This window comes from Mobula hypostoma, chromosome 3 (genome assembly GCF_963921235.1).
Source record: "Mobula hypostoma chromosome 3, sMobHyp1.1, whole genome shotgun sequence".
NCBI classification, from domain to species: domain Eukaryota; kingdom Metazoa; phylum Chordata; class Chondrichthyes; order Myliobatiformes; family Myliobatidae; genus Mobula; species Mobula hypostoma.
This window is the reverse complement of record NC_086099.1, coordinates 95,353,195-95,379,327: the sequence shown is the minus strand read 5'-3', so window position 1 is coordinate 95,379,327 and position 26,133 is coordinate 95,353,195. Positions and strand designations below refer to the sequence as shown.

General features: G+C 41.8%; 1 protein-coding gene across 7 annotated transcripts in view; it reads left to right on the top strand.

Moving 5' to 3' along the window:
* The window catches only part of shroom3 (shroom family member 3), a 457,480-nt gene that overhangs the window by 325,022 nt on the left and 106,325 nt on the right, over window positions 1–26,133 (top strand). For 3 of the 7 annotated variants that reach the window (XM_063043475.1, XM_063043476.1, XM_063043478.1), the window contains exon 1: window positions 13,636–13,927. The exons of 3 other annotated variants lie outside the window; for them this stretch is intronic. The gene's annotated coding sequence lies outside the window, so the exon portion shown is untranslated. Of the gene's footprint in view, window positions 1–13,635; window positions 13,928–26,133 lie in introns of those variants that run through there. One more of the 7 variants, XM_063043477.1, reaches the window with a different exon arrangement.

Genomic DNA, 26,133 nt, shown 5'->3' with positions numbered 1-26,133 from the left:
GAAGTTAGTAAAAGGAAAAGCAAAGTAATGTAAATATATGCTCAAAATTATAAGGTGTATTTAACACACTTACCTGATAAGGATAAAGCGAACTCCAGTTCAGCTGTGAGCTGGTTGTGGGCTCTGCCACATAAATAACAAAATCAGGGAAAAGATAACACACCCCATTTTCCCCAGGTAGCCACCAGAGAAATTATGGCATTAAAATCAGCTTGGTGATGGCTTGGCGAGGTCTGTGCATCTTTAAATGCAGGAGTTAACTAGCCTTAAATTAAACACTTCAGCCTGACAATACTTGTGCTTATATGTCTCTTTGAGTTAGAACAGGTTTAAATGGAATGTGATTTTGTTTTGTGGTCACTGCCATTAGATTTACTTGCTGAAAAGAGTGTTTGCCAAGAGGGAACAGGATTTCACACAGCTCTATTGTTGTGTATGGTTTCACAGCCTGGTGTCCTGCAAAATGTAGACTGCCTCACATTTGAAGAATGCTGCCTGTTCGTGACACTGGCGACAGGTTGATCTGGGCCAGACTTCAAAGAGTAGTGGTATGATTCGGGAGAAGGTGGGTTAAGGGAAGATACCATGGATGTAAATTTCAGAGTTCCATCAGAAGCAGCCAATGTTGGTTTATTGACAAATTTCTAAATGTTAAAAAAAGCTTTGACTTGAATCAGGGAAATAAAGCAACTGAAGGTGGGTTAATTTTGCATCATTAGTTCAAATATTAGCTGGACGTAGCTTACAAAGAAAGCCCGGCAGTGCCTCTACTTCCTTATAAGTTTGCAAAGATTCAGCATGATATCTAAAGCTTTGACAAACTTCTATAGACGTGTAATGGCGAGTATATTGACTGGTTGTATTACGGCTTGGTATGGAAACACCAGTGCCTTGAACAAAAAAACCCTCCAAAAAGTAGTGGGAGACTCCCGTCTCCCCTTCCCCCACCACCAATCTGCAGCCCCGTCTCCCTCACATCCCACTGTCAGCTCCTGGGCCCTCAGGGGCTCCAACTTGCTCTCACCCCAACCCTCCCCTCTCCACTGACACCACCAGCCTCCCTCCCCCCTCTGATCTCAGCTCTGAAGACTCCAGCCTTGAACTCCAGGCTGGGTCTTCACGTGCTGCTATTGTGACTCCCGTCTCCCCTTCCCCCACCACCACTCTGCAACCCCATTTCCCTCAGATCCTACTGTCAGCTCCTGGGCCCTCAGAGGCTCCATCTTCCTCTCCCCTCTCCACTGACACCACCAGCCTGCCCCCTCCCCCCTCTGATCCCAGCTCTCATCCGTGCCGGGTCTTTACCATCCCCTCCGACCTTCAACTGTCGGAGGCAGAACGCTCTGTTCTCAGTAAGGGCCTCACCTTTGTCCCCCTGCGCCCACACCTCAGTGAGTTCCGCGTGCACCATGACGCTGAACCCTTCTTCCGCCGGCTTCGTCTTTGAGCCCATTTCTTCCGCAAGGACTTTCCCACCCCCACCCCCACCGATGACCCCTTCTTCCATCTTCAACCCTCCTCCTCTTCATGGACACCCTGCTCTGGTCTTCTTTCTGCCTGCTCTGGATCTCTTTATTGCTAACTGCCGACGGGACATCAACTGTCTCGACTTCACCACACCTTGTTCCAATTCCAACCTCACTCCTTCGGAGCGCTCTGCTCTCCACTCCCTCCGCACCAATCCTAACCTTACTATAAAACCCGCCGATAAGAGGGGTGCTGTTGTAGTCTGGCGTACTGACCTCTACCTTGCCGAGGCATAGCGACAACTCGCGGATACCTCCTCTTATTTACCCCTCGATCGTGACCCCACTAAGGAGCACCACGCCATTGTCTCCCACACCATCACCAACCTTATTAGCTCTGGGGATCTCCCATCCACTGCCACCAACCTTATAGTTCCCACACCCCACACTTCCTGTTTCTACCTCCTATCCAAGATCGACAAACCTGCCTGTCCTGGTAGATCTATTGTCTCAGCTTGCTCCTGCCACACCAAACTCATTTCTGCATGCCTCGACAGGGTTTTATCCCCCTTTGTTCAATCCCTTCCTACCTATGTTCATGACACTTCTCACGCTCTTAAACTTTTTGATGATTTTAAGTTCCCTGGTGCCCACCGCTTTATTTTCACCATGGATGTCCAGTCTCTATATACTTCCATCCCCCATCAGGAAGGTCTCAAAGCTCTCCGCTTCTTTTTGGATTCCAGACCTAACCAGTTCCCCTCTACCACCACTCTCCTCCATCTAGCGGAATTAGTCCTTACTCTTAATAATTTCTCCTTTGGCTCCTCCCACTTCCTCCAAACTAAAGGTGTAGCTATGGGCACCCGTATGAGTCCCAACGATGCCTGCCTTTTTGTTGGCTTTGTGGATCAATCCATGTTCCAAGCCTATACTGGTATCCGTCCCCCAATTTTCCTTCGCTACATCGACGACTGCATTGGCGCTGCTTCCTGCACGCATGCTGAGCTCGTTGACTTCATAACTTTGCCTCCAACTTTCACCCTGCCCTCAAGTTTACCTGGTCCATTTCCGACACCTCCCTCCCCTTTCTAGATCTTTCTGTCTCTGTCTCTGGAGACAGCTTATCCACTGATGTCTGCTATAAGCCTAATGACTCTCACAGCTATCTGGACTATTCCTCTTCTCACCCTGTCTCTTGAAAAAATACCATCCCCTTCTCGCAATTCCTCCGTCTCTGCCGCATCTGCTCTCAGAATGAAGTTTTTCATTCCAGGACAAAGGAGATGTCTTCCTTTTTTAAAGAAAGGAGCTTCTCTTCCTCCACTATCAACTCTGCTGTTAAACGCATCTCCCCCATTTCACGCACATCTGCTCTCACTCCATCCTTCCGCCACCCCACTAGGAATAGGGTTCCCCTGGTGCTCACCTACCACCCCACCAGCCTCTGGGTCCAACATATAATTCTCCGTAACTTCCGCCACCTCCAGTGGGATCCCACCACTAAGCACATCTTTCGCTCCACCGCTCTTTCTGCTTTCTGCAGGGATTGCTCCCTACGCGACTCCCTTGTCCATTTGTCCCCCCATCCCTTCCCACCAATCTCCCTCCCGGCACTTATCCTTGTAAGCAGAACAAGTGCTACACATGCCCTTACACTTCCTCCCTCACCACCATTCAGGGCCCCAGACAGTCCTTCCAGGTGATGTGACACTTCACCTGTGAGTCAGCTGGAGTGATATACTGCGTCCGGTGCTCCCAATGTGCCCTTCTATATATTGGCGAGACCCGACGCAGACTGGGAGATCGTTTTGCTGAACACCTACGCTCTGTCCACCAGAGAAAGCAGGATCGCCCAGTGGCCACACATTTCAATTCCACGTCCCATTCCCATTCTGATATGTCCATCCATGGCCTCCTCTACTGTCAAGATGAAGCCACACTCAGGTTGGAGGAACAACACCTTATATTCCGTCTGGGTAGCCTCCAACCTGATGGCATGAACATTGACTTCTCTAACTTCCGCTAATGCCCCTCCTCCCCTTCTTACCCCATCCCTTATTTATTTATTATTCCCCCCCTTTCTTTCTCTCTCTTTTTTCTCCCTCTGTCCCTCTCACTATATCTTCCTCTGCTGCTCCCCTCCCCTTTTCTTTCTCCCTAGGCCTCCCATCCCATGATCCTTTCCCTTCTCCAGCCTCGTATCCCTTTTGCCAATCAACTTCCCAGCTCTTGGCTCCATCCCTCCCCCCTCCTGTCTCCTCCTATCATTTCAGAACTCCCCCTCCTTCTCCCACTTTCAAATCTCTTACTATCTCTTCTTTCAGTTAGTTCTGACGAAGGGTTTCGGCCCAAAATGTTGACTGTACGTCTTCTTATAGATGCTACCTGGCCTGCTGCATTCCACCAGCATTTTGTGTGTGTGTGTTGCTTGAAAAAATAATGGATTTGGTCCAGTACATCATGGATAGAGCCCTCCCCACCATTGAACACATCTACATGGAGCAGTATCCGTCATCAAAATTCCTCCCCCCACCCATGACATGCTCTCTTCTCATCAGGAAGAAGATACAGGAGCCTCAGGACCCACACCACCAGGTTCAGGAACAGTCATTACCCCTCAACCATCAGGCTCTTGAACCAAAGGGGATAATTTCAGTCAACTTCACTTGTCCCATCAATGAAGTGTTCCCACAACCTATGGACTCACTTTCAAGGACTCTTCATCTCAGCTTCTTGATATTTATTGTTTACTTATTTATTTATTTTCATTTTTCTACTTGCATAGTTTGTTGTCTTTTGCATATTGATTGTTCGTCCGTCCTGTTGGGTGCAGTCGTTAATTGATTCTCGTGTGTTTCTTGGAATTACTGAGTATGCCCACAAGAAAACGAAACTCAGGATTGTATATGGTGACATATATGTACTTTGATAATAAATTTACTTTGGTCTTTGAATTAATTCTATTGGCTGAGTCCACTGCCAGGAACATACTGCTTGGGTTACCCAAGGCCTGGGAAATGTGAGTGGTAACTGCCAGGTTAAAAACCAGCCCCCATTTCAATGGCTGAAGCCTGAATTATATTGAAGTCTCTTCAGTTGTGAGGAAAAGCACCAGGGGTTATGTACACCATGGGATGAAGATTTCTTCCTGTTTTCAACATTTAGTCCCATGTTCCTTTCCTACTGTTTGTGTTGGTGCTAATATTGGGATCAAACAAGAGAAGGTCTGCAGATGCTGGAAATTGGGAGGAGGGGAGTGGGGAGGGAGAAATACCAGGTGACAGGTGAAACCTGGAGGGGGAGGGATGAAATAAAGAGCTGGGAAGTGGATTGGTGAAAGACACAGAAGGCCATGGAAGAAAGAAAAAGGGGGAGGAGCACCAGAGGGAGGTGAGGGCTGGCAAGGAAATAAGGTGAAATGGGGAAAAGGGGATGGGAAATCGTGAGGGGGTGGGAGTGGCGTCATTACTAGAAGTTTGAGAAATCAATGTTCATGCCATCAGATTAGAGGCTACCCAAATGTAAAAATAAGGTGTTGTTCCTCCAACCCAGGAAACGTTATGTTTCTCTCACCCCTCCCCCCATCTTTTAAATCTACTCCTCAGTGTTTTTTTTCTCTGGTCCTGCTGAAGGGTTTCGGCCTGAAACATTGACTGTGCTGTTTTCCATAGACACTGTATAACCTACTGAGATCCTCCAGTATTTTGTGAATATTGGGACCAAAATATGTTTGTGTAGTTGTTGTAGCGGCCAGTTCTAACCAAACCAAATTGCCACTGCTGGCGACCCCCCCCCCACGGATTTGTTAAACTTGTATGGCACACCCCCAGCCCCAGTAATGATTGTTCCAGAAATCAAAGATATGTATTTGATCCTTAATTAGCAATTAGCAAACATACAATCTTGAAGTGATGGAACTTAAGTGTACCCTAGTGTAAGTTAAGCATAACTGAACTTTCAACAAAAGATACAACATCCATCTATCCCCAGATGAAAACGGCACAGAACAAAGCATGAATACGTAGCTTATTCCCTTTGTTTCTGCCTCGTCCCAAACTCATGTTACCATAATAAACATGCAATACAGAATACAAAGCAGATAGAGAACAGGTGCATGCCTCCCACAGTTGCAAATCTCAAAAGTGGTGATACAATTGCACCTCAAGTAATGCACAAAATTAACTTCAGGAATGAAGTTATAAAATTCTGGGAGTACTCAGCAGATTGGACTGGATATGTTAGGAGTTAAATAGGGTTAATATTTAGGTCAAAAGCACTTTATTAGAACTGGTGGTCTGCTGGGCAGTCATTGTTCTGATAGGTTAACTCTGTTTGGATCTCTGCAGGCACTGCCTGATCTGCTAAGTGTTCCTCCCGCTTTCTGTTTTTATTTCATATTTCCAGAATCTGCATTATTTTAAAATTTATTTCATGTTTTTGCCGTCAGTACCTGTTAGACTGATTTCAGGAATCTTCCTTAATTTTGACTATATTTGTACTGATTTTCCTTCAATTATTGGAGAGATCAAAAGCACATTTTTTCAAGAACTGATTTCCAGATGTTCTGATTACAGCAGAACGTAAACAATGCTAAAAATTAGATTAGTCCGTATTATTCTGTGTCCAGCTGCTGCTGGAACTAATTTGAAAGATTAGTGCGTCGTGCTGGGTGAAAATGTTTCACCAACAGGTTCTGTTTACCAGGTCACTTGGTAGAAGAAAGCTCACAGTCCTTTTTTCAAACAGTTTCCCATAGTGATAGTGGTTAAAAATTCTAATTTTAAGACATTTACAGGATGACATCTTGAAAGTGCCTTGATGTCATAGAAAGGTTAAATGTTCTTGTTAGAATGAGTGCTGAATTTCAACCAACTGCTTAAGTATTCGGAGACTCTGTGTACATTGTGAAGCCCCTCAAAAAAAAAGTGTTAAATCGTACAGGTCAACAGAGCTAAGCTTTGTCTCCTGTTATTTCCAGTCCTGTGCCTTCTGCTTTCCTCAGCAGTAGGTCCGGTCTTGGCCTGGTTTTGTGCAAGGAGACTTTGTTTGCTGAGGACTGTATAGTACGGCTCTCTGGCTCACCCTGCAATGACTTTGCCTGCGCTGTTTCATTCTTGGAAAGTTTAATTGTTTCCCGGGAGATGAAATGCTAAGCTTTCTGGCAGCTTTAAGTCAGCCGGAGTCTGAAGAGCCTTTGGAACTTAGTTGCAAACGTCTCTGTCTGTAGCAGGCGAGGTGGGGGTAATTGTAGTTGGATCGCACACAGCATGAAGCAAACCACAGAGCAGTGCAAAGTCTGCATTTCCACCACGCGTCATGAGTACTGTCGCAGCAATGACATTACCCAGCCAATAGTGAACCAAGTTCAGGCACTTCTTAAAATGGGAGATAAAGAGATGAATATTGTCTGGTAAACTCCCACAGTCCAGTATTTGTAACAAATTATCTGCTCTAACTTCCTAGTTGAGTATTGGTGGCTTGTTAGAAGTAAGGAATGTGAAAAATGCAAGAGATAATCTCAACTAAAGACTTTTTGAATGAAAGTGTCATGGATTGAGATTTAAATCAGTGGACCAATTCAATTCTCTGAAAGTTGTATTACAATCACAATTTGCAGTGCTATGTGAAAACCTGTGACCTACTGTTCTCAGCTGTACCCATGATTTGGAAAACTGCAGCTGTTAGAGATTAAAGCTATACAGACTGAATGGTAATGATGCACTCAGCACAGGAGGTGTTCCTTTCTAACACTGCCATAAAAGTTCAGAGGGGATAGGATGTGGTCTTGGATCAACAGGTTTTCCAAGAGCTTTTGTCTTTGTGATGGTATTTCCACCTGTGCATCAGAAAGTGGTTTGTTTCAGCCTTTTGCTCTGGATTGTCCCATTGGGAGCTAAAACGAGAGTTTGAGCTCCAGACTCCAAGTTGCCTTTCAGTGTAGCAGCCAGCCTCTGTGCTTGGAAGGGAGTCCCTCACTGTATCGTTTATGGAGGCCCAGAAAAACTCATGGCTCTGTACAGTTTTCATATAGCCAAATAGTTTGTTTAATTACAAAGGCACGAGAATCCTTCCACCATCTAACACTATTCTCCAATAGAACATACAATGATAAGAAAGCAGTATAATCAATGAAACAGGCTGTATATCTGCTGGAGAAACTGGAGTTTGGTGTTACCTCTCTTGATCAAACCATTACCTTATCATTCTTCCTACTCGTAATAACTAATGCTCATGTCTTTTTGTCCGAAGTCCACTTGAGGTCAATCCGCATAACCATTAGCACAGGGGAGGTGTCACAGTGGGACTGGTGTTTGGTCTCGTGCATGTAAGCAGTCCCAGGTCTCATGGCTCTTTTAATGATGAATATTCTTCCACCAAATCCAAATTTAATAGGCTGTCTTCCCATTCAGTAATTTGATAAAAACTTTATTGTGCTGATTTTGCCTCTGAATGCAGCAAGTGCAGTCTAAAATGTTAGTGAACTATCCTGGATAGGAAAAATGCAAGAAAAGTCATTGAAACATGAGAACTTTACTTTGTAAAGAGTCTTAGCTTCTGATTTAAATCTCTGGAACAATTCAGCTCCCTGAAGATTGTATTGCAATCATAAAATTTGCAAAGCCATGTGAAAATACGTGACTTGCTGTAATCAGGCATTCTGTGGTTGTGATAAGGTCTTTCTTCCGTTCTCCACTCTACAGTTAGTGGAAAAATACTTCACATGGCACCTTGTAACAGTACATCTGCTTTGCAAGTTTACAGGCTCAGTTTTCTTCTACTAATGATGAAAAAATTTAACATTAACATTGACTGTTTATTCATTTCCACAGATGCTGCCTGATTTGCTGAGTTCCTCTAGCATTTTGTGTGTGTTGCTCTGGATTTCCACTTCTGCAGAATCTCTTGAGTTCATGATGAGAAAGTTGATTCAGTTGAATTAATAAATTAGTAATATTGTATGTTCCACTGACTTACTTTTTGCATGACATTCATGCCTATATATAGGGATTTTCTAACAAAATGTGTTAGTGTTTATCTCTGTTCATTGTAATCTCACTTCTCTATCACTGATTTCATGCAGTCTCGTTAAGTGAACAGTGTTCACCAGATAGATTCCTGGGATGGCAGGACTTTCATATGATGAAAGACTGGATGAACTGGGCTTATACTCGTTGGAATTTAGAAGATTGAGGGAGGATCTGATTGAAACGTATAAAATCCTAAAGGGATTGGACAGGCTAGATGCAGGAAGATTGTTCCCGATGTTGAGGAAGTCCAGAACGAGGGGTCACAGTTTGAGGATAAAGGGGAAGCCTTTTAGGACCGAGATTAGGAAAAACTTCTTCACACAGAGAGTGGTGAATCTGTGGAATTCTCTGCCACAGGAAACAGTTGAGGCCAGTTCATTGGCTATATTTAAGAGGGAGTTAGATATGGCCCTTGTGGCTAAAGGGATCAGGGGCTATGGGGGGAAGGCTGGTACAGGGTTCTGAGTTGGATGATCAGCCATGATCATACTGAATGGCGGTGCAGGCTCAAAGGGCCGAATGGCCTACTCCTGCACCTATTTTCTATGTTTCTATGTTAAAAGCTCAAGAGTTATGTTATTAAAAATGATCAAATCAATCCTTGGGAGAAATGACCAGTAAAAGTGCAATAATCCTTGAAAGGTGAAGAAGGCAGTGACTATCAAAGGGGAATTCCTTGAACAGTGGAAAAATGCAGCTTCCTAGTCAGGAAGCAGAGGATCAGGACAAATTGAGTGGCTCTTTCAAAGGTCCAGCGAAAATACGATCGGTTAAATATCCACCTGTCATGTTGTATAACTTGGTGATGAGTCCTTACCAAGCAATACAATTATATACCTTGGTCCATTGTAGATGAAATATGCTCCTAAATGTAACAAGTAAAGACAATATTAGTGCAGAAAAGATAGACCTGGGGCAGAATTTGCTGAACTAATGACTATCTGATGTATTTAAAATGCCTTTAATGTTATATCCAGGATTACACTAAGATAAGGTTTGAAAGATTGATACATTTGTGAAAATTAAATGTTTTGTTCCCAATAATTGATTATGAAGTCAAAGTGATTGAAAACCAAGGGGTTGTTTAACTTTGATGCTTTCTATATTGTCAGTCATCAGGACATTACAAATGAGTTCGTAAAGATCTGATTATATCCATCAAGCACCCATTTACACTCATCCCACATTATATACTCCATCTTCCCATCAACTCCACCCACTAGGGGGCAGATTATAGCATCAGTTAACTCACCAAGCCACATACATTTGAGTTTGTGGGGGGGAAACCGGAGCAACCAAAGGAACGCCACACAGGAGGACTCCACACAGACCGCATCAAAAGTCATGCTTGAACTCAGGTCACTGAAACTTTTCTAAACATATTTTAATTTAGAAATAAATGATTCTGGTTCGAAGCAGATCCCAATATGAAGCCCAGTGTAGCACAGGTAGTGGGAGTATAGGGTACTTCATTACTGCTTGAAAATGTAATATTAGTATTCAGAAAGTATCTTATCTTCTGGCAAATGTTTTCTAGGCATTTGTTATCATTTTGCTGCAACTTCTAACCAGCAAGCCTTCTCTGTGCACCAAAAGTTCTGGAGCACTCTTCTCTCAGTTGTGGAGTTGCTATACCTTATTGACAGGAAGCTGCAATATTTTCACGTCTTTTTATACACGCAGTTTTAGTTAGAAGCAAGTTGTGCATAGTGCCGGTTTTGTGGGGAAAGCCTCCTCTCCAGGTGCTTCTGGGGAGAGTTGAATACAGTTTCACAGGCCGAAGCTTGAATATCAAACCCTATTGCAGGAATTCACCAAGAAGTGAATCTGTGCCTTTAAAATGTGTGCTGAGTTAATCTGTCAGCTGTTCTTGGCAACTACCCCTCCTGCACCTGAAAACTAAATCTGGTTTTGTCTTCCCCACTCCAAAATTCGGAAAGGTTGTCGACTATTTGAATAGTTGACAGTACTTGAATTTGAACCACATAGTTCTACTGCAGTACAGCTGCTCTGCGCATAAACTATTCCTGCGGTTAATCAGATCACTAATATTTATCAGCTGTGCTACACTTCTATAACACATTTACAATAATTTATTGGCTTCCTTCTCATTGCATCATGCATGTGAACCAATCCAAGTTCCATCTTCGATGGTGCCGGTACTGTTTAAGAAAGAGCGCCACTATATTTTTGAGAGGTTGTATTTCCACCTGGTTATTCACTGTGTCTTTAGTTAAAGATTCCCCTTAGCAAAGAAATTTCTTCAGCCAGCGGGTGGTGAACGGTTAGTTTTGGAATTACAAAACATAACAAAGGAAAAACACGGGGGCTAGGGAAACTACTTACCTTTTGCTTCAGTGAGGTGATGTAATGACATATGCCATTCACGTATTTCTTACATATAACCCATAATGAATTATATAAACAACAAAGTACACTCAATCAAGCAATGTATTTACAGTATTACCCAAATATTACAGAAAAATTAAGTACACAACAGTGAGCCTGTGGAACTCATTGCCAATGATCTCTGTGGGGGTCAAGTCATTGGGTATATTTAAAGTGCAGATTGATAGGCTCTTGATTAATAAGGGCGTCAGAGGTTATGTGGAGAAGGCAGGAGAATGGAGTTGGAAAGGAAAAGTAAATCAGCCATGACCAAATGACAGAGAAGACTTGATGGGCCAAATGGCCTAATTCTGCTCCTATGTCTTATGGTCTAAGATCTGTGGAAGCCCCAGACAGGGGTTGTAAACAACATTTAAATTGTTTCTGTGGAACCTCAGCCAAGGTTGTGGTAGTGGGGAAACAACATGTGGGAATTCATCCTTATGTTTGAGTTTGCTGCTGCTTAACTGTACATGATTAGTACTGACATGTTCAATCTGTCCATGTGAAATGTAGATTTTCACCACTGAGCACTGTATTGACTCTCAGCATCAACATGAAAACTGGATTTTATCAATTTTGTCATTAGTACGTTTTGCTTTGCAAAATGTTCCCAAAGAATAACTTTGTTATAAAGACAGAAGAGGCAGCAGGTGCTGAGATCTAGAACAACAATCAGTGCTGGAATGCAGTAGGTCAGGCAACTTTGTGAAGGCAAAATTTGTACGTTGACATTTTCCGTTGAGATACAGTGTCCAGGTTGAGAGGAAACAGGAAAGATTGCCAGTATACAGCAGTGCAGACGGTGGGGAGGTGAAATACAGACTGCTAGGTGGAACCAGAAAGTGTGTGGAAGGAGAGCACCAAGGCTGTGTGCCAGATGAAAGTAGAAAATTCAATGTTCATACCATTGGGTTCTAAGGCATCCAGGTGGAATATGAGATGCTGTTTTTCCAATTTGTGTTTGGCCTCTCAGACAGACTGGTGTGGGAGTGGGAAGGAAAGTTCCAACTAGGACATGCACTGGGAATGGCCATTGTGGACAGAAAATGCTACAATTGAATATGGATGGACTAAAATCTACATTGTTAACTAATTTCCCACCTCCATTTGTTGTTAATATCCATTTTGGATTGCAAGTACTTAGGTATGAGAAAAAATAAACCTAATTAGACAATAAACCCTGAATCTACTAAACTACCCCATCATAATAGAGGCTTTTTGTATTGTCTACAGAGGCATGAACATCAACAGTAGAGCGATCTTCTCTCAAGGGAGGTTGAGCTGGGAGTTGAACTCTACTTGTGGGCCCCACAGTTTCAGTAGTGATAAACTCAGCGAGTCAGGAACAGCTTCTGCCCCTTTGCCATCCAATTCCTAAACGGACGCTGAACCCACCAACACTACCTCACTACTTTTTTATTTCTGTTTTTTCCACTTATTTCATTGTATCTATTTATATACCATACTTAATACAACTCAGTTTTTTCTCTGCATTTATTTATCACGTATTTTATTGTACTGCTGCCGTAAAGTTAACAAATTTCACGACATGTGCTGGTGATATTAAACCTGATTCTGATCCTGAATTTACTTAAATGTGGGCTGTTGCGGACAGCTCAGCAATTTTAAGATTGGGGTGGGATGAGGTGGTGGCAGGGGATAGTGATGACTGCCCCTCTGTGTTCTTAATACGTTGTCTCCCTTATTAATACTAAAGTAGTGAAATTGCTATGGAGTAGTGCAGATTCAGAAGGGACGGAGTAGTGCAGATTTAGATGGTTATCCTGGTGCTGTAGACGAAAGTTGTATCAGTAGGCATCAGGGCTGAACCTTTCTCCCCAAAGGCTTGCACTCATGCACTTTCACTTCGCCGAGCAACGGGAATGGGTATTCCACTGCACTGATCAGCAGAGCCTTCACTTTCTCTAAAGACAAAACCACAATATGGAAACACGAGGAAATCTGCAGATGCTGGAAATTCAAGCAACACGCACGAAATGCTGGTGGAATGCAGTCGGCCTGAAGCGTCGACTCTTCCTATAGCTGCTGCCTGGCCTGCTGCGTGCCACCAGCATTCTGTGTGTGTTACCACAATATGGAGTCTCTTTATCAGCAGAGTCACTGAGGAAAATCATTTGTACAATGAGGAGAGTTGTGTATTTTCCTTCAGATGGGCTTGGCTTTGATAGGGCAACTTGGACTTCGACCTGCGAAACTTAACAATGAACAGCAAGAAAATAGAGTTGGTTATTTTCAAAATAGGCGTTGTAATCACCATCTTCTCAGTGTTCATTACAGGGTTTGCAACTGCTTTGTACTATGAATGGTTAAAGAATCAATAATGGATTAATTATTGCACTTTTGCTATGACTACTGAGTAACAGTGGTCAAGACTTCAGAGTAATTAATTGTCCGTGACTCACTGAGATATTTTTTTGAGAGATGATGAGGGATAGTGTACGCGTGGCTCTTCCTGGTTTTGTTTGTCCTGCAGAAGTAAAGCAGTTAATTTTGTAGTCTTCAGGTGGTCATTTAGATATTTTGTGTAATCCTAATATACCCGATGCCAGCTAAGGACCCACTTTATCTGAGATCCGGCTTTTCAGCAGGAGCAGAAAATAATGCTGTTTAAATCAGTTTGCTTGTATAAAGCCCTGACTGGTTATCAAGATAATCATTAAAAAGCAAAGTGGAGTTGGAAGAGAGGGGTAGGGAACACTATTTAATTTCTCCTCATCTGCAGACAATCTCCTGTTTAATAGCTGTTGAGACTCTTGTGTCTCGCAGGATTAAAATCAGTAGACATCTTTGTGGGTTTTTTTAACAGCACTTGGCAGAGTTTATTTTCTGAATTCCCACCCCCTTGGCAATGTGGCACATTCCTCACTGGAGAAGGAAGGACTTGCGGTGATTAGTTGTTGGAGTGGCTGCTTGCCTGACAGGGGGAGAGAGCCATGTTGAACACTAGAATTGTAAATTAACAAGTGGATTAAAAAGGGATTGGACGGACTGTTCAGCAACAAAAGGCTTTATAAGTGGGTAAGCTGGTAGTATTTTTGCTTATATTAAAACCAAATGTTTAATCTTTGGAAAAAATCTATTGACAGTTTTCAGTGACATTCTGTGGACAAGATTAAGTGCTTTCAGAGCAGCAAACGTGAACAAAAGGCAGGTTTCAGACCTGGTATCTGGTGTCATTTTGCCTTGTAAGCCTGACTGGTCTGAATTATCTAACTGCATGTTGCAGAGTTCCAGGTGCCGAAGAGGTGAATTATTGTGTCTGAAGGCAGGTACGAATGTAAAGGAGGCTTTACATTTCAAGAAAATCTCTTTTTTTAAAAAATGGTTTTGAGATCTCAGTTGCACACCTTTCACTGAAAAGTAGCAAAGCTTTTTTTTAACAATTAATTTAACTTATTTGCACTGTTGTCAGGGAATCAGTCATTTGCACTGCCCTTCACCTAGTAACAGGCGCTACGGCAGCACAGAGTTAGCGCAACCCTACTACAGCTCAGGCCGTTCCGTAATTCAGATTCAACTTCCACACCGTTCTGTCAGGCGTCTCTATATGTCCTCTCCGTGGAATGCGAAGGTTTTCTCCAGATGCTCCAGTTTCCTCCCACAGTCCAGAGATGTACCAGGTACATTAATTGGTCACCAGAAATTGTCCTGTGATAGGGTTCGGGTTAGTCGAGGTTGTGGGTTGCTGGGGCGACGTGGCTCGAAGGGCCTACTCCGCACTGTACCGCTAAATAAACAAACGAAACGGTGTTCGGTGTCCACTGGCACCCATCTCAAGTCCGTCAGGGTTTGAGCGTTTTAGCTTTCAATCAGAATGTGTGCTTTGTCATGCTGAATGCTTGGTTATGGTGTCCTAATTGGATTTCTGTATATTTCACAACTTTCACTTTAGATTTCATGGTTAGAAATCAACAGCAGGGTTGAGATTCTCTTTGAACATTAATGGGTTTTTGTACCTGTAACTGCATTTGACGATCATAGCCTCTCGTTGGATTTGTGCATATCTTTTCTTCAGGCTGTTTTTTCATATATTTACCCCTGGCTGGTGAAATCTAATACCCATGTTAGAACAGCAGGGTTACTGAATCCCATGAAGGCTGATTAAACTTTAAGAGAATAAAACTTCAGATTTGTTTTGTCTTGAAGAATTCTCATCAAACAGTATCTATTGTGCACCCAGTTAAAAAAGATACATTTATTACAAAAGATAATGACACTGAAATTTTAGTTGGAAGAACAACAAAGTCAGTGCTATAAAATAGGTCTGAATATTTAAAACCAAAGTTGGACATACTTACCTGAGTGGGTGAGATTCTTTTTACTCACAAATGACATGATGTGTTTTGGGCAAAACCAGTACTTACTGCCTTTCTGCAGTGAGAGGTCAGTTCAGATGTATAACTGAAACACACCTGAGCACGAAGACTAATTGATGGTGAACAAACCTGAACCTGAACATTAGTTGGTCCCACTGAACAACATGGGTCAAATTTAAAGACGTAAACACGAGAAATTCTGCAGATGCTGGAAATTCAAGCAACACACATCAAAGTTGCTGGTGAACGCAGCAGGCCAGGCAGCATCTCTAGGAAGAGGTACAGTCGACGTTTCAGGCCGAGACCCTTCGTCCTGACTTAGCCCGAAACGTCGACTGTACCTCTTCCTAGAGATGCTGCCTGGCCTGCTGCGTTCACCAGCAACTTTGATGTGTTTAACTTGGGTCAAATAGCCAGGCTCTAACCCTAACTGGCCTTGAGGGGGCAGTGATGAGCTATCTTTTTCCTTCTCAAAATAGACGGGGAAAAGAGAACCATCAGGGAACACCAATATCGTTCCAAGCCAGGGTGGTGTGTGTCATGGACTGGGACCTGCAGGTGTCACTTCTGAGTGAACTTGCCTCCCCTGTCCTTCCCAGTCACAGCTCTAAGGGCTTCTCTTGAGGGGGAGAAAACAAGATAGGTTGCTTAGTTAACTTGGAAATGGTACAGACTGTAACTCTGATGTGTCTGTGGTGGATAACAACATCCTTCAAAGGGCAGAAGAGGAGGCTTAGGAAGGTTTAAAAAAATTATTTTCATTTTCCAATGTATCCGATTGTTCAAGATAATTAAACACTTTAAGAGTCTGCCTGCAGAAAGTCTGAGTCCTTCCAAGCATGCCGTCAATACTTGCATCAGTTCCCGGCTATTTTAAGGATGTATGGCACAGGATTCCCGAAGAATGGGAGTTCTGCAGTTAGCGGGGGGGGGGGAGTGACCAGTCTGTTGTGGGGTGCAATGGCCACATAATTATATTCAGCCCAAATTCCATATGTGGCAGACTAAACTTGTTCCCTATCACACCACAGGGTCAGTGAGGCTATCCCCTCCCCCCCACCCCACTGGATCAGTGAGACTATCCCCTTCTACCCCCACTGGGTCAGTGAGACTATCCCCTTCTACCCCCACTGGGTCAGTGAGACTATCCCCTTCTTCCCCCCACTGGGTCAGTGAGACTATCCCCTCCCCCCCACTGGGTCAGTGAGACTATCCCCTTCTACCCCCACTGGGTCAGTGAGACTATCCTCTTCTACCCCCACTGGGTCAGTGAGACTATCCCCTCCCCCCCCCCCACTGGGTCAGTGAGACTATCCTCTTCTACCCCCACTGGGTCAGTGAGACTAACCCCTTCTTCCCCCCACTGGGTCAGTGAGACTATCCCCTCCCCCCCCACTGGGTCAGTGAGACTATCCTCTTCTACCCCCACTGGGTCAGTGAGACTATCCCCTCCCCCCCCACTGGGTCAGTGAGACTATCCTCTTCTACCCCCACTGGGTCAGTGAGACTAACCCCTTCTTCCCCCCACTGGGTCAGTGAGACTATCCCCTCCCCCCTCCCACTGGGTCAGTGAGACTAACCCCTTCTCCCCCCCCACTGGGTCAGTGAGACTATCCCCTTCTCCCCCACTGGGTCAGCGAGACTATCCCCTTCTCTCCCTCCACTGGGTCAGTAAGACAATCCCCTTCTCCCCACCCCAACTGGGTCAGTGAGACTATCCCCTTCTCCCCCCCCCCAGGTCAGTGAGACTATCCCCTCCCTGCCCCCCACTGGGTCAGTGAGACTATCCCCTTCTCCCCCCACTGGGTCAGTGAGAATATCCCCTTCTCTCCCCCACTGGGTCAGAGAGACTTTCCCCTTCTCCCCCCACTGGGTCAGTGAGAATATCCCCTTCTCCCCCCCAACTGGGTCAGACTATCCCCTTCTACCCCCTCCCACTGGATCAGTGAGACTATCCCCTTCTCCCCCCCCCCACTGGGTCAGTGAGAATATCCCCTTCTCCCCCCACTGGGTCAGTGAGACTATCCTCTTCTCTCCCCCCACTGGGTCAGTGAGACTATCCCCTTCCCCACTGGGTCAGTGAGACTATCCCCATGCCCCCCCCCCACTGGGTCATTGAGACTATCCCCTTCTCTCCCCCCCCCCCCCGCACTGGGTCAGTGAGACCATCCCCTTCTCTTTCACTCCCCACTGGGTCAAAGGCATTGTTCCCCTTCTCCCCACTGGGTCAGTGAAACTCTTCCCCATCTCCCCCACTGTGCACCAGTACTGGCCAACAGGAGGAACATGTTGAAAGACCTTTCTGCAAGAAAGCACTGACGTTTCACCCTCCTTATCTTCCCACACCCACAACGTGCACTTGATTGGTTGTTCTAAAGTATAGATGTGGTTGTCATTAAGAAGAGTGAAAGTGCAGTTTCTAATTCAGGATCTTTGTGTAAAGTGTTCCCAAGGTGTGAGGGTGCCTCTGTTCATAATGACCACGGGGAAGCTCAACTGAACTCCAAGCAGGCCACTGAGGCATAGCAGTGTTAATAACAAGATAAGCCAGGCTGTGGTGATTATGTGACACTTAAATGGAATTTAAAAACCGGGGATCATCTCGGAGGAAGGAAAGACTGAAAGACTTAAGGGTTCAATCAGTTCAAGGAAGAAATAAATTCAGGCTGTCAATCTGCACAATGAGTTTTGAGCCAGGAATTTCCAACTGTAATTTATTGTAAAGGAAACCTTGTTTGTGCATAGATGTAGCAGCTCCAGGGAAGTTCCTTGTCTTGGTTTCAGTATGCTAGAGTTGTACGAGATTATGAACAATCATATAGGTAGCACCTTTGGAGCCTAACATGAACAACCCTGAGCATTAATAAACTCACTGTACGTTGAGGAAGAGGGGCGAGGCATATAAGGGTAGGAGGAAGGATTGGTTGGGGGCAAGAACTGAGATGGACATCAACTTTATCCTCAGGTGCAGAGACTGCACTGGACCAATTTAAACCGTAAGTCTGTCTTCCACCAGGAGAGTGTTTGAAACACCAATCAGAACTGCTAAAGAGTGAAGGAATGAGTTCAGCAGGGATCAGCACATCATAACTTGTAGACAGAATATTTCCCATAATCACAGCGGACTCCATAATCAATTAGGTTTATTGTTACTTTATCTGCAAAGTTAATTGAGGAGCTTATTCTGTGCTTTTGATATGTAATAATAACTCTCCTATTTCCATTAAAGATACTCTTTTGAAAATAACTTGCAGTATTTATCATTATTTGCTTACAGAAGCTTAGAATTGTTATGCTGCTGGAGGAGACCATTTAGCCCATTGAATCTATGGCAGCTCCTGGTCGAGTAACCCTCTTAGTCACATTCCAGTGCTTTATCCCCATAGTTCAGCATGTCATGCATTTATTGTGAGCTAGGACAATCCTCTTCTGAGGGCATTGTTTGTCTAAAGAGCCTTTAATGGTTGTGAATTTTATATCTTAACTAAAGTTAATCTAAAAAAAATTTTAGAGTAGGTATGTTGGAAGCATTGAAAACCCATCATGTATCCTGCAGTATGTGTAACTTAGTCTCAAAGATTGTAAAGACTTTGGGATCAGACTGGTAATTTTACTGTGACCTGCATATTTTTGTGTGGTGAATTTGGACTATGGGTACTAATCACTCATTATGTGCCAATTTCCATGATGCATTGTCCGATGCATTCAGTGAGCAGTGGCAAACGGACATTTTTCTTTGTCTCCAGCATTCCTTGATAAATCTTCTTCAAGTGTCTTTGAAGTGTTATTGGGATAGAAGTCACTTTAGTGCTGAGTCTCTGGTACCAATGACCTTGAAGCTAATAGCAATAAGTTTTAAAAGATGAAATTAGACAGCATCTTCTAATAGCCATGTAGTGCAGTTAGTAATGGAAATAAAAATTTCACTGTCCAAGCTAACTCTGTCCCCGAAGTTTCACACTGAGACTCTCTTTTGCCAAGTGACCTGACAGTTACATACATGAATATTTATGTGATGGATACTCACTCAAAGTGTCAGCAGAAGTCAATGCATGTCTATTTAGGTAAAGTTTAAATTGACTGGTTTTAGTAACTGACTAATGAGTATGCTGTTACTGCACAATCGCTTGTATAGGTGTGGAGTCTCAAGGCTTCAGATGTTACTACCTTCAGATATTATAAAGCAAGGTATTTCTTTCTTGTCTTCCCAGTTGTTTCTTCCAGTTCTGACTATACTTTCAACTTTCTTTTGCATGCTATACTATATGTGTTCAGGCTTTGAATTAAATATTTTTCAATATTTTTATTAATATTATAAATTGCATGAATACAAATACAAAATTCATAAGGATACAAGTAAGTAATACGAAATGCATTACATTCAAATCACAGTAATATGATCACAGTATCCCATATTCCAAATCAATCATGTAGAAAAACATTGAATTATGAAATGAAATAAAATAAAATAATATTATTTTATTTTTTAAAAAATCTACCCCCCACTCCAAAATGAGCTGGTTGGGAAAAAAAAGAGAAGAAAAAAAATACCTTACCATATAATATTATTATCATAATGGCTCAGATCTATACTTCAGAAAGGGTCCCCATAACATTAGAAAATCATGTTTAGAATCAGAAATTGAACAACGAATCTTCTCTAGATCAAGGCATAACATAACATCAGATAGCCATTGAACATGAGTGGGCGGGGCAGCCTCCTTCCACTTGAGTAAGATCACCCTCCTGGACATAAGAGACGTAAAGGCCAATACCCGCAAATTAGATGTAGCATTATCCTCAACAGTACCAAACATGGCTGTCAAAGGATTGGGCTTAAAACTAGCATTGAAAAGTGCAGAAAAAGTTTGAAATACATTTTCCCAAAATTTTTCAAAGCTCGGACATGTCCAAAACATATGAATTAGTGTGGCCACTCCATTAGTACATCTATCACAGTAAGGGGAAAGATCTGCGTAGAAACGAGAGAGCTTGTCTTTAGACATATGAAGTCTATGTACCACTTTGAATTGTAATGAAGAATGATGAACACGTAATGATGGAGAATTAATCAATTTTAAAATAATCTTCCAGCTCTCTTCAGATATGAAAATCTGTAAATCCTTTTCCCAGTCTCCTTTAATTTTATCTAAAGAGGCCTTTTCAGTCCCAACAGCACACTGTAAATGTAAGATATTGAACCGTTGCCAAAGGGTTTCGGATTAAAAATTGTATCTATAGTATTCTTATCTGGACTTGTAGGAAATGTATGTAATTGAGATCTTAAAAAATCTCTAATCTGTAAGTAACGAAAAAAGTGGGTATTGGAAAGGTTAAATTTCGTTGAAAGTTGCACAAAGGAAGAGTGATTCCTTCCAGCAAACAAATCCTGAAATCATTTAATACCCAATCTATCCCATTTTTTAAAAGATAAGTCAATTATAGATGGTTTAAAAAAACAATTAGAAAAGATGAGAGGGAGAATCTCAATAAACCGAAATGTTTTCTAAACTGTAACCAAATCCTCAAAGTATGTTTGACCACCACATTGTCAGTTAGTTTACTTAAAGATAAAGGAAGCAAGGATCCAAGTAAAGAAATAATGGAGAATTTCATAACAAAGAGTTGACTTCCAAAGAGACCCATATAGGACAATTCTCATGGTTAATGTAATATATCTAGAATGTAATATTTCGTATATTAACTAGCAAAGAGTCAAAAAAAGATTTAGGAATGAAAACAGGCACAGCTTGAAAAGGGTATATAAAGGTATATAAAGAAATACGTAAAATTAATGGGGACATGGCAACTGACCACTTTGAAATTAATAACACTTTTAGGGAATTTTATTTCAAATTGTATAGTTCTGACGCTGTTAATGATAATATTACAATGAATAATTTTTAGATCAATTAAAATTCCTAATCTTTAGATAGATGATCGTAGGCAATTGGATCAACCTATTTCCCAGGAGGAATTTGCTCAGGCTATTTGAGAATTGCATTCTGGGAAATCCCCAGGACCCGATGGATTCTCTGGAGAGTTTTATAAGGCTTTTTCCTCCTTGCTTATACCACACTTATGTTCTACCCTTACAGATTCCTTTTTTACTGCAGTTTTTTTTGAAAGATTCCATTTCACTTATTCTCAAAAAGAATAAGAATCCTACTGAATGTTCTTTGTATAGACCTATCTCTTTACTCAATTCTGATACTAAAATTTTATCTAAAGTGTTGGCTCGCAGACTTGAAAATATTATATCTTCTATAGTTTCGAATGATCAGACAGGATTTATTAAAAATCAATATTCCCATTTTAATATACGGCGTTTGTTAAATGTTATGCATTCTCCATCTAAGGGAATATCGGAATGTGTGATGTCTTTGGATGCGGAGAAGGCCTTTGACAGAGTTGAATGGAATTATCTATTTACATTCTTAGAAAAATTTAATTTTGGACCTAATTTTATTCATTGGATTAAATGACTTTATTTATTTCCCTCCGCTCGGGTTCTTACTAATCTTCAGAATTCTAAACCCTTTAAACTCCAACGTGGAACTAGACAAGGTTGTCCTTTGAGCCCTCTGCTTTTCGATTTGGTATTAGAACCCTTAGCAATTACTTTTCGACAGTCTAAAGAGATTACTGGTATTTTAAGGAAAGCTACTATTCATAAAATGTCGCTTTATGTGATGACTTATTGCTTTTTATATCTAATGTTACAACCTCTTTACCATCTGTGTTCTGTTTTCTGACTAATTTTAGTCAGTTCTCAGGATATAAATTAAGTTTACAGAAGAGTGAACTGTTTCCTTTAAACAATTTAATACCAACTGTTTAAACTTGTAAAATTTTAAGAAAACAATTTATGTATTTAGGAGTAACAATTACTAAGAATTATAAAGATTTATTTAAGGAAAATTTTTTAACTTTAATGAATTATGTTAAAAAAAACACTTTCTAATTGGTTGTCTCTCTCTTTATCCCTGATTGGCTGAATTAAATATTCCAAACATCTGTTTCCTGGTTCGAGCTTGCACTTTGCCATACTTTTCCTTCAACATGATAGATTGAGAAGATACACAGATAATCTGTACTGGTCTCAGCCTCCCTCTGGAGGAGGTTGTAGTTTTATTTATTTATATATATGTGTGTGTGTGTGTATGTATATGTATATATGTATTTTAACAATCATAGAGCATAGAAAACCTACAGCACAATACAGGCTCTTCGGCCCACAAAGTTGTGACATCATCTAATGTACAATTTCTCAGAATTTCAGTGGACACGTGGGAGTGTGTCAGCTAGTGGCATTGGTCTGTAATGGATATATTTTTTAAAAGACTATGTGTTCCGAGTGTGGAAAAAGTAAGGGACTTCATTCAGGTGGATGTTGTTTTATTGGAGTTTGAAAGTATTAGGAGAATGCACACACATGGATACAGCCCAGTCCATCACTGGTGAAACCCTCCCACCTACACGGAGCATTGTCACAACATAGCAGCATCCATTATCAGGGACCCCACCACCCAGATCATGCTCTCTTCTCACTGCTGCCATCAGGAAGAAGGTACAGGAGCCTCAGGACTCACACTATCAGGTTCAGGAACAGTTATTGTCCCTCAACCGTTAGGCACTTGAACCAGTGTGGATAACTTCACTCAACTTCTCTTGCCCCATCACTAAAGTTTTCCCACAACCTATGAACTCACTTTCGAGGACTGTTCATTTCATGTTCTTGATATTTATTGCTTAATTATTTATATTACTATTATTTCTTTTTCTTCCTTTCCTTTTGAGTTGGCAGTTTGTTGTCTGTTGCACACTGGTTGTCTGTCCTCTTGGTGCAGACTTTTGTTGATTCTGTTACGGTTATTGGATTTATTGAGTATGCCCACAAGAAAATTAATCTTGGTTGTATATGGTGACGTATATGTAGTTTGATGATAAACTTACTTTGAACTTTGAACTTTGAGTAAGGAATGATTAAGTGATTGAACGGAACTTGGCAAAAATGTATGATTCAGTTTGAGGTTTTTCATTTGTTATGAAATACAACAAAGCGGAAAATATTTTATATGGACAGAAAAATCTGTTTGAAGCCACTGTCTTCTCTCTCACTGTGAGGCAGATTATTGGACTACTGTGATATTTCAATGGATTGTCCACTTCACTTACAAGTTTGGTTATAATTATCCTGCTGACTTTAAAGAGGAAGACATAAAAGATCAAAATAACAGCATACAATTTGCTTATTATTCTTGATGAGTTGGTAGTAAATGGGCAACATTGTACTTCTGTGGTTTAGTAGTCCAATAGTACAATAATGGTCCAATAGTCCAAAAGTACAATAAAAATTCAAGAGCCGCGCATTGGGACAGACTTTGATTTGCATTTGCATTGCAGTAGGCACATTTGTTTGCGCAAGTGTCTTTAAGCAATCTTGCTCAAGAGTGCAGGAGTAAGTGGATAAGGATTTTCTACCCACAAAGGAAATGTGTGATCAATGTGAAACTTTATTCAGTGCCTGTTCAGTAAATAGAAATGTGATATTGCAGGTGAGTTATTGCACCATTAATGGCAGGAGCATTTTATTAACTGAAGGTAATATCAAATTTTGTCCCCTCTCTTGGAGCACATTTCCATGTGTTACATGCCCTGCATCTCTTGACCCTGTGAGCTGTGATGTTAAATATCTGCAAGTCAATCAGCCATGTGGAATTCTTTGGCAAACATATTCCTTGACCAATGTGTCATCTGGGTCACCTTTTCTAAGAACAGGGATCGCTTTGTGGGACTAGTAGTGGAGCCTATCAAACCAAAGGGTGAGCAAACAAGGAGTGATGCCATAACTCAGGTGAAGAAACTAGGAACCAGGAACACAGATGCAAGAACTGGAATTGGAAACTAGAAATGCAGGAACAGGAAGTGAAGAGGGAACTTAAGGACAGATGGAAACTGGGGTACAGGAACGAATTGCGGAATGAAAAGTAAATGCAAAGTTTTTTGGGCTGTGGCTGAAATAATTGTTGAAAGAACTTGGACTATGATCAGAATTAAGGATGCAGATGAGCCAGGGGTTCAAGGACAAAAGTTTGGACAGGAATTTGGGATGTGGGGCAATTCTGGTGCAAGAAATAGAGGTGTGTCATGAACTAACAAAATGGGAGATAGAGTTTCATCAGCAATGAAATGGGAGTGAGTGAAGTGATAGGAATTGGCAGTGATGGTTAGATTTCGGTTCTGTTCAGTGTCTTTCAGGGAACCTGCTTTTAAAAACTTCCAGGCACACCTGTTGGAATTTGGGATCCTATGTTGGATCATAAGAATAAGTACAGGCAATTGAGCCCCAACAAACTCTGTTCCACCTTCTCTATGCTTGTAGCTAAGCAATCTCAGGTTTAAAGGCTTCTGTTGTCCCACCATTTTAGTAAAGAGAGGTCTAGTTTTCACTTACTCTTCATAAGAAAATTTGTTTTAGATAGCTAACCGCTTGTGGTTGACTCTTCAGTAATTTTAGGAGTCTGCCCTCTTTTTACACATTTCCTTACCTAAGAATTTCCTTTGATCAAATCACTATCACTAGAACTATCTTAATTGAATCGTCTTTAAAATTTCCAAATGTAAAGAAGTATTAATCAAGTGTCTCTTAAGTTTTTAAATATCAAATTTTAAAGTAAATTTATTACCAAAGTACATATATGTCACCGTATACAACCCGGAGATTCATTTTCTTAAAGGCTAGAGTCTCACTCAAGAACTTCTCCCTTTTTTTCTCTCTGCCCATCTTTCCACAGTTCTCACACCTCCAAAGTCAAAGAGATCTGACTAAAACTGAAGCATCATTTATTTATTTTTAAATTCAAACCCCCATTGAGAAAAGACAACATTTTATTTTGGGGTTTGTGCAACCTTTCCAATGATAGTTTTCAGAGGCTTAAAAAGCATAGATACTCAATACCCTTTGCTTGTCCACATTTTTCACATCCTTAAAAATATTTCCGATTTGTGACCTCAAATTCCCTCACACCTACCTTGATCCTTGTCTTTGCCCAGTTTGGTTTGTCTTGGTACTAGTTTAGTTTGTATATGTTTCTTTGTGACTTGTGTTGTGATCTGAAATTGTTGAAATTACTCTAGAAATCTGTTGGGTCCCCCATATATTTAGAGTCATAGAGCCTTGCTACATGGAAAAAAGTCATTCAGCCCATCAATTCCATGCTGCTGACCAGTGGGCCTCATCCCTATTATTCCCATTTTCTAGCACTTGACCCACAGCCTTCCATACCCAGGCAATTCAAGTGCTCATTGAGAGTCTTCCGAAATGCTATCAGCAACTCTATTTCTTCCACTCTCATAGGCAATGTATTCCAGGTATTCAGCACCCACTGGGTGAAAAAAGTCCCCCTCTGATCCCCTCTTGCCCTTTATCCTAAATTTGTGCCCTCTAGTTTTATCCTCTGATATGGGGAAAGGTTTCCTGCTGTCTACTCTATCCATTTCCTTTTATTTATTTCTTTCCCACAGATTCTGGCTAATCTGCTGAAAACTTCCAGCATCTGGTTTGGCATGGACTAGATGGGCTGAAGGGCCCATTTCTCTGCTGTACTTTTCCATAACTCTATCTGGAAGTTAACCCCCACCCCCACTATTACCTCAGTCACTACATTGCACTGTAAAATCTTTAAACCCCTTTTATATTGCTGTTTACATTGTAAATAGATGCTGATATTTATGTATTTATACACATTTTATTCCCTACCTGTACTTTAACCTCTAACTTTATATTTTTATATATTTCTTTATTCGTTGTCATTGTTGAATATTGTTGATTTTTGTTGCATGTCGCAGTAGCACATCACCGCAAATTCCAAACACACATAAATAAAGTTGATCCTTCAATGAGTC